Below are 15,048 nucleotides of genomic sequence, written 5' to 3'. Positions count from 1 at the left end.
TACTAAGAGTTAGGCAAATCTAAGCGAGCAGTGACATCATTAATCACTTTAGTAATCTGAAAAGGTCCTACAAATCTCTTGCCAAGTTTGGAATATTTATGCACGCTCTCTGAGATTTTTTCAGAGATAAATACAATTCCAGGAGCCCACACACGCGAGAGGGAAATCTGAGCGTGTTTATCCGCCAGTTTTTGGGAGTCCTTTTGCTTGTTGTAAGGCGTCTGGACCGACTTCCACCGGCTAGATGAAACCATTGTTGAAATTCTTGGGGTCCAAAGCAGCCGCGGTAGTTGTGGCAACGGGCGGAAGGAGCTTACTCAGACACAATTTCAAAAGCGGGGTTTCTTTGTACTACTATGAACCGCATTGTTGTAGGCTTACTCGCGAACGGAATAAGCCCGCACTCAATTGTCTTGCAGTTGGTGTAACAACGCAATGGCCGCTCTAGGTTCTGTTCGCTCTTCCGCCGCTGGGCCACTTTGAACGTGCGGTAGGGGCGGCCGGGCGGCCCCAACAACTCCCAAAACGCTTCCAGAACTTTGAGATGAATTGGGCCGCGTCGAGACCACCTTTAACGGGCGGAATGGAGACGGTAAAACATGTTGAATAAACAGCCGTACTAACTTAGGAGCCGAGGGATGGAAGCACATGGAATAAAAATGGGCTTGCTTGAGAATAAGCTCCAATACCACCCATAAAACCGTATTGCCATGACTTTCGGCACCCATGGGCTGAAATCCATGGAGATGTGACTTCCAAGGACGGGAAGCTACCGGGAGAGTAAGGTTTCAATAGTCCATGGGCTTTCCCGATGGTTTTGGCTTCTGCACAAACCGGTTAAGCCCTTAATGTATGCCTCAATGTCTTTGCGCATTGCGCCGCCACCAGAACTGCCGGGCGGCTAAGTGCAGAGTTTTCAAAAGCCAAAACGCCCAGCCAATGGGCATCGCGGGTAAGCTTCAAGAACCTGCTTCGGCGAGGGGAGACGCATCATTATTCTCCGCCAAACTCCATTCTCCAAACGCTAATTGGGAGTCTCCTTCGCCGCTGAGGTTTCAGGTAGCCCTCGGGCCTCCAGTTCCCGCAGGAAAGGGAGAGACGAAAGACTGGGAATGGGGGTGGAGGAGAAGTGGACGCTTGAGATCGGGTGACAGCCAACCCTAACTGGGAGGGGGAAAGAACAGTGCGGAGTCTCGTGAAGGCAGTTCCACCCTCCCTCGGTAGGCGCTGTAGAGCTGGCCAGCCAGTTTGTTGGTTTTCCTAGGAAAATGGACTGTAAAGAGAAACGAAAGAAATCGCCCAACGGTTGTTTTGGCGATCTTGAGGGGTGGAAAGAGCTGCCAGGTTTTTTATGATCCGGCTCAAACTTGAAAGGGTGCTTAGCCCCCTCCAGCCAGTGGCTATGAGAGTAAAGCATTACGGTCGCAGTCTCTTTGTCTCCTACAGTCCAGTTGAGTTCGGCACCAGAGAATTTTTAGACAACAAGCACACGGAACCAGCCTTACCATCCTGAAGTTTTTCTGCAACAGGGCTGCCCTAAGTGCTTTGTCCGAGGCATCCACGCGGAACTTCACAAACGGGAGATCTGGGTCAGGGTGCTTTAGGATAGGTTCGAGGTAAACGCGAGATTTTGGTAGTTGAAAGGCTGTTTGACATCCCTCAGACCAGGAAAATTCCGGGTTTGCTGACAGTGGATCTACCCCTCTTTTAGTAAGAGGTCTGTGAGAGGAGAGTCAGTTCAGCTAATTGGGGTATAAAGTCAATGATAGAAATTCAGTAAAACCAAGAAATCCACTGGAGTTCTTTTGCGTTGGTGGGGCAGGTCATTGAGGATCAAGGCCAATTTTAGCAGGGATCCATTTTAAGCCCCGGCGAGATCCTCGCAACCCACGCAATGGAGGTCTGATGAAAACAGCATTTGAGAGTTTGGCAAAGAGAGAAAGGTCACAAGCGCTTCAATACCTCTCAACCAATATTTCATGCCTTTCTATGGTTTGTGAGTACCAAAACGGCCATCTAAGTATACAACAACTCCCTTTGTACAGTAAATCATGGAGAACTTCGCTGATAAGGGCCATAAAGCTCCGGGGCCCCACTTAACCTAATGGCATTATTAAATATTCAAACTGTCCAAACTTTGTGTTAAACGCAGTCAGTGTTCATAGCCTTCAGCAATTCTGACTCTTGCAGTAAGCTCTCAAGTCCAGTTTAGTAAAATGCTGCCCTTTGCCGAAAGTGCATCTAAAAAAAAGGTCCTTGATCAAAGGCAAAGGATATTTATTGGACAGGAGACCGCATTGAGACTCCTCGGGATAATTCAGTAAAGCCGAAAGACGCATCTTTCTTTTTTTTTTGACAAACAAAACGGAGCAGCGTGTGTTTGGTAGCCCACGATAAACCCGCCGAGCAAGGTTCTTGTCTAAGAAGGCACGGCTCCTTCTCCTCATTGGGACTCATGCGGTAGATTCTACCCTTTGCATAAAGCCCCTGGTTGTATGACAATTTACAGTCAGTGTCTCTGTGGGTGGCAACTGATCGCATTCCTGTTTCCTGAAAACTCTGGCTAGATCCTGATATGCCGGTGGGATGCCAATAGAATCGGGAGCAATCACTGAGGAAGCCAGAGAGGGGGGGGGTGTACAATAGAGACGCAATTTCTTCCCTAATTCATGTGTTCACTGCAGGAGTGGCCAGTGAATTTAGGATCCTTCTTTCCAAATGAATTTGGGTTCATGTAACAATAACTGCTGGGCATGCCTAAAACTATAGTTTGATACTGGCTTCAAAATGAAACTAATTTTCTCCCAATGGTCGGCGCAACGGAGGAGAACCGCTGTGTTTTGTACTGGGCCGTCTCGCTTCCGAGGGCTGGCCCATTTGGGTGAATGGTGGCTGGGCTTTAGCCAGGGGAATTCGGTTCAGACGGCCTCTCTGCCACCTGTACCGTGATAAGCAGTGGAGCAGCCGGAATCCACAAGGGCCGCAGGCTATAATGCGAAAGTGTACGAAGCGGGTTGGCCAGAAATGCTTGAACAGTAATGGAGCGCCGCTCACCACCGCGTCAGGAGTCGGGCCCATGTCCATGGGGCTGAAGAAAGGCAAACAGCTGCTTCCCTCCACGCCGTCACCGCTTAGACGAAAGCCAGTGGGAGGCGGCCCTGACCTGGCGTGGTGGTTTGGCAGACGGAGTGCTGAGCTGGATGTTGGTTTTGCTTCTGGGACAGTTACGGCTAGATGACCTGGCCCTCTGCAGTAAAGACAATCCAAGCCGGGCACGGCGCTCAGAGGTGGTTTCGCAGGGAGCCGCTGGGCTTGATTTGCGGGACACAGTAGTGGTTTTAGGGCGCATGCCTCCTTTGACGAAATGATTCCAAACGAGACGCCACCTGAGACCCCCCCAACTGATCCACCTGCAATGGTAATGAGGGAACCCGACTAAAACACCGCTTCACGAAGTTTGCTGTCCACCGATTCGAGAAGTATTCTCGTGATTTCATGCCTTTCAGGCCACTCAGGAGGAAACGAAAGCAGTCAGCCGCATCGCAAATTCACGGACAAATTCTGGGTAAACGGGCGGTTGCCTGCTGGATGGTTTGATGGTGCGGATAGCTTCATTCTCGGCCTGATCTTGAAAGGCCTAAAGCTTGAGGAACGCGGCACTGCACGAGAGTCCTCATCCTGTAAATCCAAAACAGTCAATGGTCCAGTCGGCTGCTGCCCCATCCAGACTGAGCCGATGTCCCGTGATTTTTTTCGCCGCTCAGACCGGGTATAGATCATCATAGTCTTCCGCGGGCATTGAGTTGCAAGATGAAGTAGGGAAGTTTGGAAGGTCCCATCAAAACGGGCTGGTATCGGGGCGAAGAAATTCTGCTCGACGCTGCCCTGGGTTTCGCTGGGGAGGTGGTTGCGCTTGGTTGAGCAGGTTGGGCAGGCAGCTGTTGCACGGGGCCGAATCGGGCTGGCGTACGCTGATGCTAGTGGCGGGACCCAGGTAATGCGGCCCCTGGCACCGCATTGATCAGTAACAGCATAGGCTCCAACTTGGGGCCCCTGGTCTGCTGCCCTTAGTTCCCCTCTCCAACGAGCCAGCCCTCTCCTTGCAGCCAATGCATCTTGCGCGCATGCAAAGCAGCTTTTTTCGCTCTAACTTAACCAGTTCGGCCCCGCTTAAGGGCTTCAGTGAGTTCACTTTATGCGGCGAGAGCCTGAACGCTGTCATGGTAAATCCAGTCTGGACTGTTCCAGGACTTATCATGGGACTGACAGATTCTGGCATATTGGTCGCTGGAGCTGCACGTAAAGGTCCACCCCGAAGCTGGACTTCTTTTTTTATGCTGTTCCCGGTCCCTTCTGCAGGTTTCGCCATTTTGCTGCAACTCGGTGCCCGCTCCTCCTCCCATAGCTGGCGCTTCACGGTTCCATGCCGCTGGGCATCTCTCCTCATCCTGGGTCTTCTCGAAGCGGGAGAGGAAACCGGGTCCGGGCTGGGAATGCAGGCTTTCTTCAGACTCTTCGGCCATCAGGGAAGCGAGCCATCGGAGACACCGTGAGTCGCCGTGAGCTTTCACCGTGGTTCTCGCAGGTTAACCTCAGGTGCGTCACGCCGACCGGATGGGGGTCCTCATTGGGGAAGCTGCACGGATATCTCCCTCCCAATTCCAGATTGATTCCCAAACCTTTTGGATCGGGCCCCAGTAAGCAAAGCCACGGTGGTTCCTGGGAGCATCACCAAAATACGGAGTCCAGGAATCGCTCAATGGATCTCCTGCTGCCGCGATGAAAGCGTAATAATGCCTTCGGGCTCTCCGGCGACAGGTTGTATCTGGAGGCTTGTAATCCACTAATGCAGAACGTGGGTAGAGATCCGATCCACACAGCGCCGAACATCCATGGATTACGCCTCAAACGCACTCATGGCGGAAGTCCCCACAACAAGCCGCCACGCCCCTCGCTCCAACGGAGGAAAGGAAGACCTGCGGTTGATATTTCACGAGGATCGGAAAGAGCCACCAGCGCAGGCTCCGCTTCTCCTGCCGGTTTCTCCAGGATCCAGAAGGGAAAGCACGGAGCCCTCTTTGGGGCTACCGTGACCTTCCGTATAAATATTCAACCTCTCCATCGCAAGACAAGAGGTCCACTGCACAAGAATATAGATGAATTAGGATTCCTGCTACAAATGTAAGGAATTCCTATAGACGAGAAATAAAAAGGCTTTGGGAGTAAAAGTCCATTTATTAAGACATCTTAGAAAGCTCAGGTACACGCAGTGGCAGGAATGACACTTCCCGCCAGAAGCACAGGTTATAACACCATTCACCCCATCCCCCCTTCCTGCTTCCCATGGGAACAGAGAGTCTTCTATCTCCGCCAAGAAAGATAAAGTCTCCGCCGATGCATCTGGCCCATCGCCCGGGCTGTGGAATGTACTCAAGGTTACTTCACCATCAACACCATTGAATCCTTTACACAGTCTTTGCCAACTAAAAATCGGATTACTTGCTAAGATAATGCCTTTACCCCACACAACTAATCAGAACTGGATGTGTGGAAATATTAGTGAAGGTGAATTAAATTAATTAAGAGCAAGAGCTGTCTTTCCTGTAACACTTGCACGGGGGGGGGAAGGGGGGTGTCCAATCACTCAAGGATCACCTAGTGAATGGCACAACTTCATTCCGTTCAGTAGCCAATCAGGGTGAACGATTTAGTCACTAGATAGCCACTAGATAGCGATTTTTTACTAGATAGCCAGTGACTAGAAAGGAACCTAGGAATTTGTCACCTTTACTCTATCATGCTGGTCCTATCCTTTGATGTAGACTGATACTCTTAGGGACTTCCTCCCTTGCTTCCGCCTCCTTCTCAGAACTCTCCATCTTACCTTTCACCATGCCTAGGGAGAGGATGTGTCTCCTGCACATCCGTCTCCATCCAGCTAGAATAGGATAGTTAGTGAACCGATCTCTCCACCTTTCTCTTCAGAATGGAGTTCACTAATAAATACTCTTTTTAATAGATTAGAGACTACAAACGACTTTGACTTTCTTTTGTGTCTGAAGTTCTCTCTACCAAGCTCACCCACGTGATTGTCCAGGTAAGCTCCGCTGTGTTTTAGCCTCTGTGCGCTCTGCTCGATGTGCAAAGGGAAAACACACACGAGGTGTTGTTTCTCCCAACATTTGTGACATCGCTGAGTACAGAACACATTTAGAGGGAGGGTAATGCTTCCCAGATAGATGAACTCATCAAAGCGATCGTATAAAAATTGCTGATGATTCTGATAATTGTTGCCACCGCTGAAAAAGCTCATGAGAAACAGGATGAACTTCAGGCCCAATCCTAATTATAAGCATTATTTGCCTGGGTTGCCGTCTTATCTGGAAATAGCATCAGAGCTATGGCTTCCTTTTAAAGACAGTAGCCTTTTCCTACCCGACACAGCCAGGTCACATGTAATAGTATTCTGTATTATAATTCTCATACCTGTTTACTTTAAATAAACTGCAAATGCTGCTGTGAAAGAACAAAGCCAAGGGTTTGTTAATCATGCCTGTCAGGGCCTTTTGTGTGTATCTATTGTCAACACAGTGTCTAATGATCTAAGACCGGTTCCTGTTTATAAGAGGCTATTGAGAATTAAATTTCCCAGACATCCTGAATACTAGCGTGGAGAAGTAGGTCATATAATAACTGCTCAAGTACTGCTATAACTATTACTATTTCCATTGAAATTACACTGTCAGTAAAGTATCTAACTGTCAGGAGAGGACTGGGAATTTAAAAGAGCCATTGAGCAAGCCAAGCTGAGTGACCCTCTGGTGCTACAAGGCAGGCTACTCAATTCAGTAGGCCAAAGAGTGGGCAATGGCTCACCCGTTGTGAACATCCTGTTGCACAGCACAAGAGAAAATGGACATCAATTGCCAATGGAGGTCTAAACCAAATGGTTCCTAAGGGACCAGCAGAAATGCTGAGGCTTGGCAGCTCTTGCTCTTGAACCAAAACACTGAAGGAAAACAAAACCCAACCTGTAAAACAAACTAGGAACCCAAAGGTTGAGATTTAAAAAAAAAACAACCCAAAAAAGGCAATACACATTTTATTGCACAGTGCCAGATAACTAAAATCAAAAATAGGTCACATTAAAATTCCAAGAGTAAGCACCAAAATAAGCATCTCCAGTGCTACACTCTTAAATAGTCAGGAATGGTTACACTTATCCAGTACCAGAAAAGACCCGACACGTTTCAACAAGAAAGGGTCTTCTTCAGTACTCAGCACAGTACACACACAAACAACTCTTTTTAAAACATGAATTCTTAAACTGGAATTTCTTATTCAGGCCAGGAGTTCATATATGCACTCTCTAACTAATTGATAAAAATAATAATATACAGGATTAAAATATATAAGCCATTAAAGAAACATAAGGAAATCTGGGCTTTATATACCAATAGGTAAATATTCACTTTAATAAATAATGGTTCCAAATAAAATATGTAATTAAATATTGTAAATGTCAAAGAGCCATCTTTTCTTCTGACTAGTGTCTATAGACCACTAAACTGTAAGGGAATAGAATATTAGTGACTAAATATAGAATCATAAACAGTGACCCAGTAACTAAAAATATTTTTTTCTTAAAGCTATGAAATCAATTAATGCCCAATTATCTTTTTCCATTATTTATTTAGCCATTAATATCCTCATGCTCCTGGCCACCAGCTGCCTTCTAGAGCAGCGATGGCTAACCTTTTCAAGACCTAGTGCCCAAATTGCAACCCAAAACCCACTTATTTATCGCAAAGTGCCAATACGGTAATTTAACCTGAATATTGAGGTTTTTGTTTAGAAAAAACTATTGGCTCCGAGGTGTGTGTTACTCAGGAGTAAGCTTGGTGGTAGTCAATGGCTTTGCTTTGAAGCAACTGTGCAACTCTTCCAACGGGTGAATCACGACCCTAGGAGGGTTTACTCAGAAGCAAGTCCCATTGCCAGCAACCGAGCTTACTCCCAGGTAAAGGTTTATGCTTTAGTTTAACATCGCTTAACAGGGTTACCTACAGTGCTTCCCCAAAACTAGGTCTTAGGTTTAATGCTAATAATCGAGCCCAGCGGCCCAGGCCAGCCTAGATTTGTGGAGGGGGCATTCTGTTTGCGCGTGCCCACAGAGAGGGCTCTGAGTGCCACCTCTGGTACCCGTGCATAGGTTCGCCATCACTGCTCTAGGGCATTGCCTCACTGAGAAATTCCTCTGTAAGTTAAATAGCCAAGCTACCCCTGGGAGACACGTTAGTCTGTTGCAGAAAATAAAAATCACATTAGCTACTAACTAAGTTTGTTCCAGCACATTTCTGTTCTACCCCTTTCTGGGAGCCCAAAGATTTGCCCCATTGACCATTTTTGATGCTTCCCCATGTGTACCCAACATTTTAAAAAACACAGATCAGGTCCCTGACATTTCTAGTTAGATCAGGCAACTAGGTGATATGAAATATCTCTTCCTGACACCTTGGAGAAGTGCTGCCAATCAGTACTGACTGATAGACCTAGGTATAAAGGCAGACACATGGGCATTTAGAATTGGTAAGGTTGGAAGTGGCCTTCAGTTATAGGGTTTGTGGTTCTTCTGTGGGCTTGTCAGTGACATTTTGGCAGCCTGACCTCTGATCTTCCAGAGTTTCTCACCTATGACTTTAGTATTCTTCATTTAATGCTCTGCTACCCTTGGCTTTTCAAATCATACAAAGAAAGATCTCTGCTTCGATATTCAAAGGTCAATTATTTTGCCAACTTAGCATATACTTTTTTGTTTTCCCCACAGGAGGAAAAAAAGACACAAAATTCCTCACAACAGCTGACACCTATCACTTCCTGACTATGTTTTCTCCCCACATCAATGGCATTTTTTCAAGCAGCCGATTTTATCTAGCCATAACAGCAAACCTAAACAATAGAGAAGTCTTTTGAGGCTGTTTTTCATTCTTGGCATAAGAGTTTCATGGCTGCTCTCCAACTCGGATCAGTTGTATTAAAATAAAAATGGACCGGAGCATAAAATACACTGCTCTGCTGCTGGCGAACACAAATTTAATATCATTGACAGCTCCCTCCCACTGCCTTTTACTGACAGAAACCAAGATTTCAGCTGGCAACTCATGTTGTGGTAGCCTAAAGATGGCCACAGTGTATGCTGGCTCATGACACAGAGAGTTTTTGTTTCTTAAAGCTACAAGTGCTACTTCTATTACTTGTGGGGTTATACCCCCTTTATACTTCTATTATTTGTGGGTTAATGCCATCCTTTTAAGATTTCAGATTTATTTGCAAGCTTGAGGCTGTTCTGAGACTGCAGAAACGTCTGTTCATGCTTCCATTCTCTAGATTTAATTATCCATGAGTTTCGCATTAGATATATTGATATGTAAACACAATGTAATGACCAACGCAGAATGTGGGTAAACAAAGTACAAAAGATCCTAGGTACAGTATTACAATTAAAATTGAATTTCTGTAAGAAAAAAGAATTTACATGGTATTTTAACAAAAGTAGCGCATTGCAGGCTTCCTGCATTACATAGATTCAGATCAACAGTTGCCAATTGCCACAGGTAAGAAGCCAAGGCAAAGCACAACGTTCATGTGGGAAATAGCCCTGTTTGAACCTGTGGTCACTTTTGGAATTTTAGGAACAGGTAATAGGTGCCACAACAAATTGGTTTCAATAATCACAAAATGACCGCCATAATTGTCCAGCGATTCCTAGAGCTATCCTTTGTCACTTCCAGCAAGAACTTCCAGTAGTACTCAAGACTGCAGGTTTTTAGTGGGATGTGGGGTTCTATGGCATTGTGCCACACTCAGATAGGTCCCTGCCCTCCCTAGACTCCCCCTCCAAATATTTAGGAGTTTCTCAACTTACCCCTCCATCATCCACTGGTGGCCAGGGGGGACCTGGCAACCCTATCCCCTGGGATGAAAATTTCAACAATGGGGAAAGGTAGAAAAGATAAACCTGGTCAACAAGTCAACCATGGAGTCTTCCTGAAATGCTCAAGAGAAAGGTGGACTTAGAATTATTTAAAATAAATAAAAGTGATACATAAGCATAAACATTTTATTGTCATTGTGCACGCACAACAAAATTTACAGCAGCATTCCTCGATGTACACAATTTCAGACTCATACCCCATCCTCACTTTCCCCTTCCTCCACCCATCCCTACACAGCCCCAAACACATCAACACGAAACCATGGAGTTCAGCATAGCCACAGCTCTAGAGTAGAAGCTGTCTCTAAGCCTATTTGTCCTAGTTTTGATAGACCTGTATCGTCTGCCAGATGGCAACAGTTCAAAAAGAGAGTGTGCTGGATGAGACGGGTCTCTCAGAATATTTTGGGCTTTCTTTAGGCTTCGGGAATTATAGAGTTCTTCCAAGGAGGGGAGAGGGCAGATAGTACAGATAGTAAAGACAAGGCCCTCAATTTTTTGTGGATATTTAGGCAACTTCGAATTTAGCATGGTTAAATCTAGAGCCATTAGCTTGGGTAAGGAAAAGTATGGATGCGTTCAGTCCCTCTGTGGAGCGTACTGGCAGGGGGAGGTGGGAGCAGATTTCAGGCTTCTGCTGAGAAGTGACAGAAGTTACAAGGAAATGGAATAAACAAACAGCAAACAGAGTGTTTGAAACTTGGAAGGAAACTGTTTGCGTTTTTGAGAGAGATGGGAACGGGTCAGTTAATCAAATGTCAGTGCAGCCTTTTATAGGCAGTAATCACAGCAATGGTATACATTAAAAATGGAAATAAATCATATCCCTATACCTGCTAAAGAGAGGTAAGTGCTTTCTGCAGGAAGGGACCAGCCTCTTACACTTTTAGGGTCCTTTAGGTTTTTTAAATCATGCACCCAATCCCTCACTACTTTGAACACAATTGCAGAATTGCCAGCCTTGGATGGGGGTTGAGATCTCTCGGAATTACAACTGATCTCCAGACTAGAGAGATCAGTTCTGCTGGAGAAAATAGCTTCTTTGGAGGGTGGATTCTACGGCATTGTACACTCCTGAGGTTCCTCCCATCCCCTCTCCAAACCTCATCCTCTCCATGGTTCACCCCCAAATCTCCAGGGCGTTCCCATTTTGGAGTTGACAGCCCTAAAATAGATTTCTGGTCCCTCTAGAGTAGCCTCCTTTATACACATTCCCCACAATTGTTGCATATTTATTTTGGATTGATTAATCTGGATTAAAAGGGAAATATAGGCCCTTTGTGCACTTACTGTTTGTGGCACCGATGTTTACTTTATAGTGGAGTCTCCCTGTGTTTCTTCATTTACATATGAGGAGGGGCCCCGCTACTTCCTCCTAGCTGCCATTTTGCCTGCCCTCTGCTTCCAGGCTGGGAGGTTGTTTGCACCTGTTTTTTAAAAAAGCCGTTTTCACAATCTATCACTCTTGAGATAGATCGAAAGTGTTAATTTGTCTTAAAGCCTCACCAGCCCCCCAAAATGCCGGTGGAGGAGTGGGTGGAAGTGATCTTGGGTGGGCAAGGGAATGTGGGGAGGAGTGGAAAACCCAAAGGAAGCAAAACATAGACTGGTCTGCTTTGCTTTCCTAGTACAGGTAGAGAAAATTGCCCTTTGCCTGTGTTCATAAACTATGGGGCTTTGCTGATCTGCGGCGTGGCTGGTGAGTTCTGAGGAAAGGGAAACACATACGTAACAGAAAATCTAACCTGAAGGGACTGTACGCTCCATGCGAAGGAGACTGCAAGTGTGTAAATGGTCATATATACATTACTCTGAATATAATTTGAGAAATTCTTCAGTTCTTTATGAGAAAAGGATATTTAACAGTCTGGCAGGAGAGTTGATTTTCAGATTCTAGTACAGATGAATGGGTGGAGCTAGAGAACCACACATTATCCACATCGTTAAAATATGCATTATTTTTCTCTTTTGCAATCCCTTTACTTTTTTAAAAAAATAAAGTGAATGAGTTTATGGTTTCATGTTTCACTTTCACAGAGGACAACAGATTATTGCTTGCTGGTGACTCACTGAAGTGACTAGTATCACATCAGAAGAGTTTTCTACTTCCATTTGTCAGTTCATTCCAGCCACACTTTCCATAAGCAAGCTGCAGAAGACATTGTAAGTATTTAATGTCAGTCGTCTGTTTTTCATTTCCTCCCAAGCTCAGTGAACTGTCTTGTTTTAGAATGGCCTGCCTACTAGAGTCTATTTCCATAGTTGTGACTCAAAATTCAGAAAGGCTAAGATTTAGCAAACCTGTTTCCCCGAAAATAAGACAGTGTCTTATGTTAATTTTTGCTCCCAAATATGCGCTATGTCTTATTTTCAGGGGATGTCTTATTTTTCCGCTCCGCAGCTGCATGCTCTGGTTGACGGGCATGCTTCCAAACAAAAACTTTGCTACATCTTACTTTCGGGGGATGCTTTATATTTAGCACTTCAGCAAAACCTCTACTACATCTTATTTTCAGGGGATGTCTTATTTTTGGGGAAACAGGGTACTTTTCAGGGTAGATTTGGGCAGATGTTGTACTGGGACGCAGTCAGTGGGAAACCACCTGTGTTCCTCACTTGCTTTGAAAACCCTGGTGGGTTACCATAAGGCAGCTGCAACTTGATGACACTTTCCATCATCATCCCAGCAACTGAGCTCCTGTTGAAATCACTTCATCCCCTCAAGGAACAGCAGTGGCGTAGTGGTTAAGAGCAGGTGCATTCTAATCTGGAGGAACCGGGTTTGATTCCCCGCTCTGCTGCTTGAGCTGTGGAAGCTTATCTGGGGAATTTAGATTAGCCTGGGTACTCCAACACATGCCAGCTGGGTGACCTTGGGCTAGTCACAGCTTTTTGGAGCTCTCTTAGCCCCACCCTCTTCACAGGGTGTTTGTTGTGAGGGGGAAAGGGAAAGCAGATTGTAAGCCCCTTTTAGTCTCCTACAGGAGAGAAAAGGGGATATAAATCCAAACTATTCTTCTTCCTTCAAAGAATCCAAGGAGGTGCATATAGTTTTATTTTCACAACAACTCTGTGACATAAGTTAGGCAGACAGAAAGTGATCACCACAAGATCACCCAACCAGTTTTGGAACCCAGATCCTAGTTTGAGAACCCCCTAAATCCTAGTTTGACACTCTAAACACCACACAGTGAGAGAGGTCAAACTTTCCCTCCAACTGCTCTAGAGAGAGGGAGAAGAATGAAGTTGAGTAAAGAAGACAGTTTCAGTATTGGTCAGTAGCAGAACAGTTAGATTTGAGCCCACACCAACAGGATTTTTAGGGTCTGAGGCACATTTAAGAGTCAAAGCTAACAAAGGCAGATTTGATTAAAGGAGTTTTGACTCCCGAAAGATTATATCCTGAAAATCTTGTGGGTCTCTAAGGTGCTACTGAGTTAGGATGGGATACAAGTCCAGCCCAGTGGTAGGTCAATTCTGCATGATCCAAATATCCCAGGTTGAGGAAAGGAAATATCCTGATGTGGCCAAGAAGTTCACATGGTTTCTGATCCTAAAGCAATTTGTCCCGTAATATTTCCCTCATCCCAGGTTTTTCAAAATGTTGATGTTTCCCCAAAATCCTGCGTTGAATTGCTTCCATGAGAAGGCCATGGAAGCAAAACTGATTTATATTTCCCTACCCCGCCGCCTGATCTTCCCACCTTACATCATGTCAGTTTCATTTCTGCTGAGTTGCAGTCTGCCCTTTCTAAAACGTTCCCCAAGCATGTTTCCTGCCCTTTGACAGTTCTTCCAGGAGCCAGGCAAGCGAGCCCGTGCAGAAAAGCTTGAGCGCTCGCCCTGTTCCCCCTTTCTCTCGTGTGAAAGAAATCTGAGTATTTCCTCCTGGTCTTAACCCAATTCCTTCACAGAAATGGGCACCCATGCGAAGGGAGAAACCAGGCTAAAATAGACCCGCATTTTTAAATACCGAATGTAACCCGGTGTAATAATGCTGTGTGGAATCGAACTTAGAGACCAACAAGATTTTCAGGGCATGAGGTTTTAAGAGTCAAAGCTTCCTTCAATAGCTGCATCCCAGGGGGTGTATAATACCAAAGTAGCCATTTACTCCAGAAAAATCAGAATAAATGAGACCCAGAGTAGTGTAGTGGTTAAGACTGATAGGCAGACACTAATCTGGAGAACCGGGTTTGATTCTCCATTCCTCCATATGAAGCCTCTCTCAGCCCCACCTAACTCGCAAGGTGTCTATTGTGGGGAGAGGAAGAGAGTGTGATTGTAAGCTACTTTACAACTTCTTAAATAGAGAAAAGTGAGGTATAAACCCCCCACTCATCTAAATAATGAAATAATAAAGAAATAAACTATCTATGGACTCTGGAGATCAGTTGTAGATTCTACCTGGGGGTTGGAAACCTGACGATAGCAAGTCTTTCTGAACTTGGCAGAAGTTGGCCATTGCTTAAAGCAGAAAATACCTGTCACGAGCAGAGACTTTTAGGTGGCACCAGTTTGTCTCCAGTTTTATGTTTGCTAAATCCAGGAAGACTCACAGCTCCCCCCTCTGGAAACATTTCAGCTTGGCCAGAGGAGTTGTAGAAGTGGCTGGTTTCAAAGGCAGAGGGTGTAGATTGTGTTTTACTGCCTCTTGGATGCTTGCATTAAATTGAATGGGAGAGGGCCTAAAAAGACCTCAGAGAACAGGCCTCAGAGAGCATGCACTTACAAGATGCCTTTGGGACCTAGGCTTCCATTGACTTAACTACTGACCACAGCTAGCTGAAAACCCTGGTTGTGAACTTCCCATTTGAGTGTTCATGTTGCAAGTGAATATGGGCAGTAAAGAGCAGCAAGTGGGGATGGGGTCAGGACCTCAGCAATATAATACCTCAGAGTCCATCATCCAAAGCAGCCATTTCCCTCAGGAACTACTCTCTGCAGTCTGGAGATCAGTAGTAGCCCTGGTAGATGTCCAGCAACCACCTGGAGGTTGGCAACACTATCCAGAATGGTACTACACTTTTATTTTTTTAATTCTGAATCTCAGC

This window comes from Sphaerodactylus townsendi, linkage group LG02 (assembly GCF_021028975.2).
Source record: "Sphaerodactylus townsendi isolate TG3544 linkage group LG02, MPM_Stown_v2.3, whole genome shotgun sequence".
In the NCBI taxonomy this organism is placed as follows: domain Eukaryota; kingdom Metazoa; phylum Chordata; class Lepidosauria; order Squamata; family Sphaerodactylidae; genus Sphaerodactylus; species Sphaerodactylus townsendi.
This window is presented reverse-complemented; position numbering follows the sequence as displayed.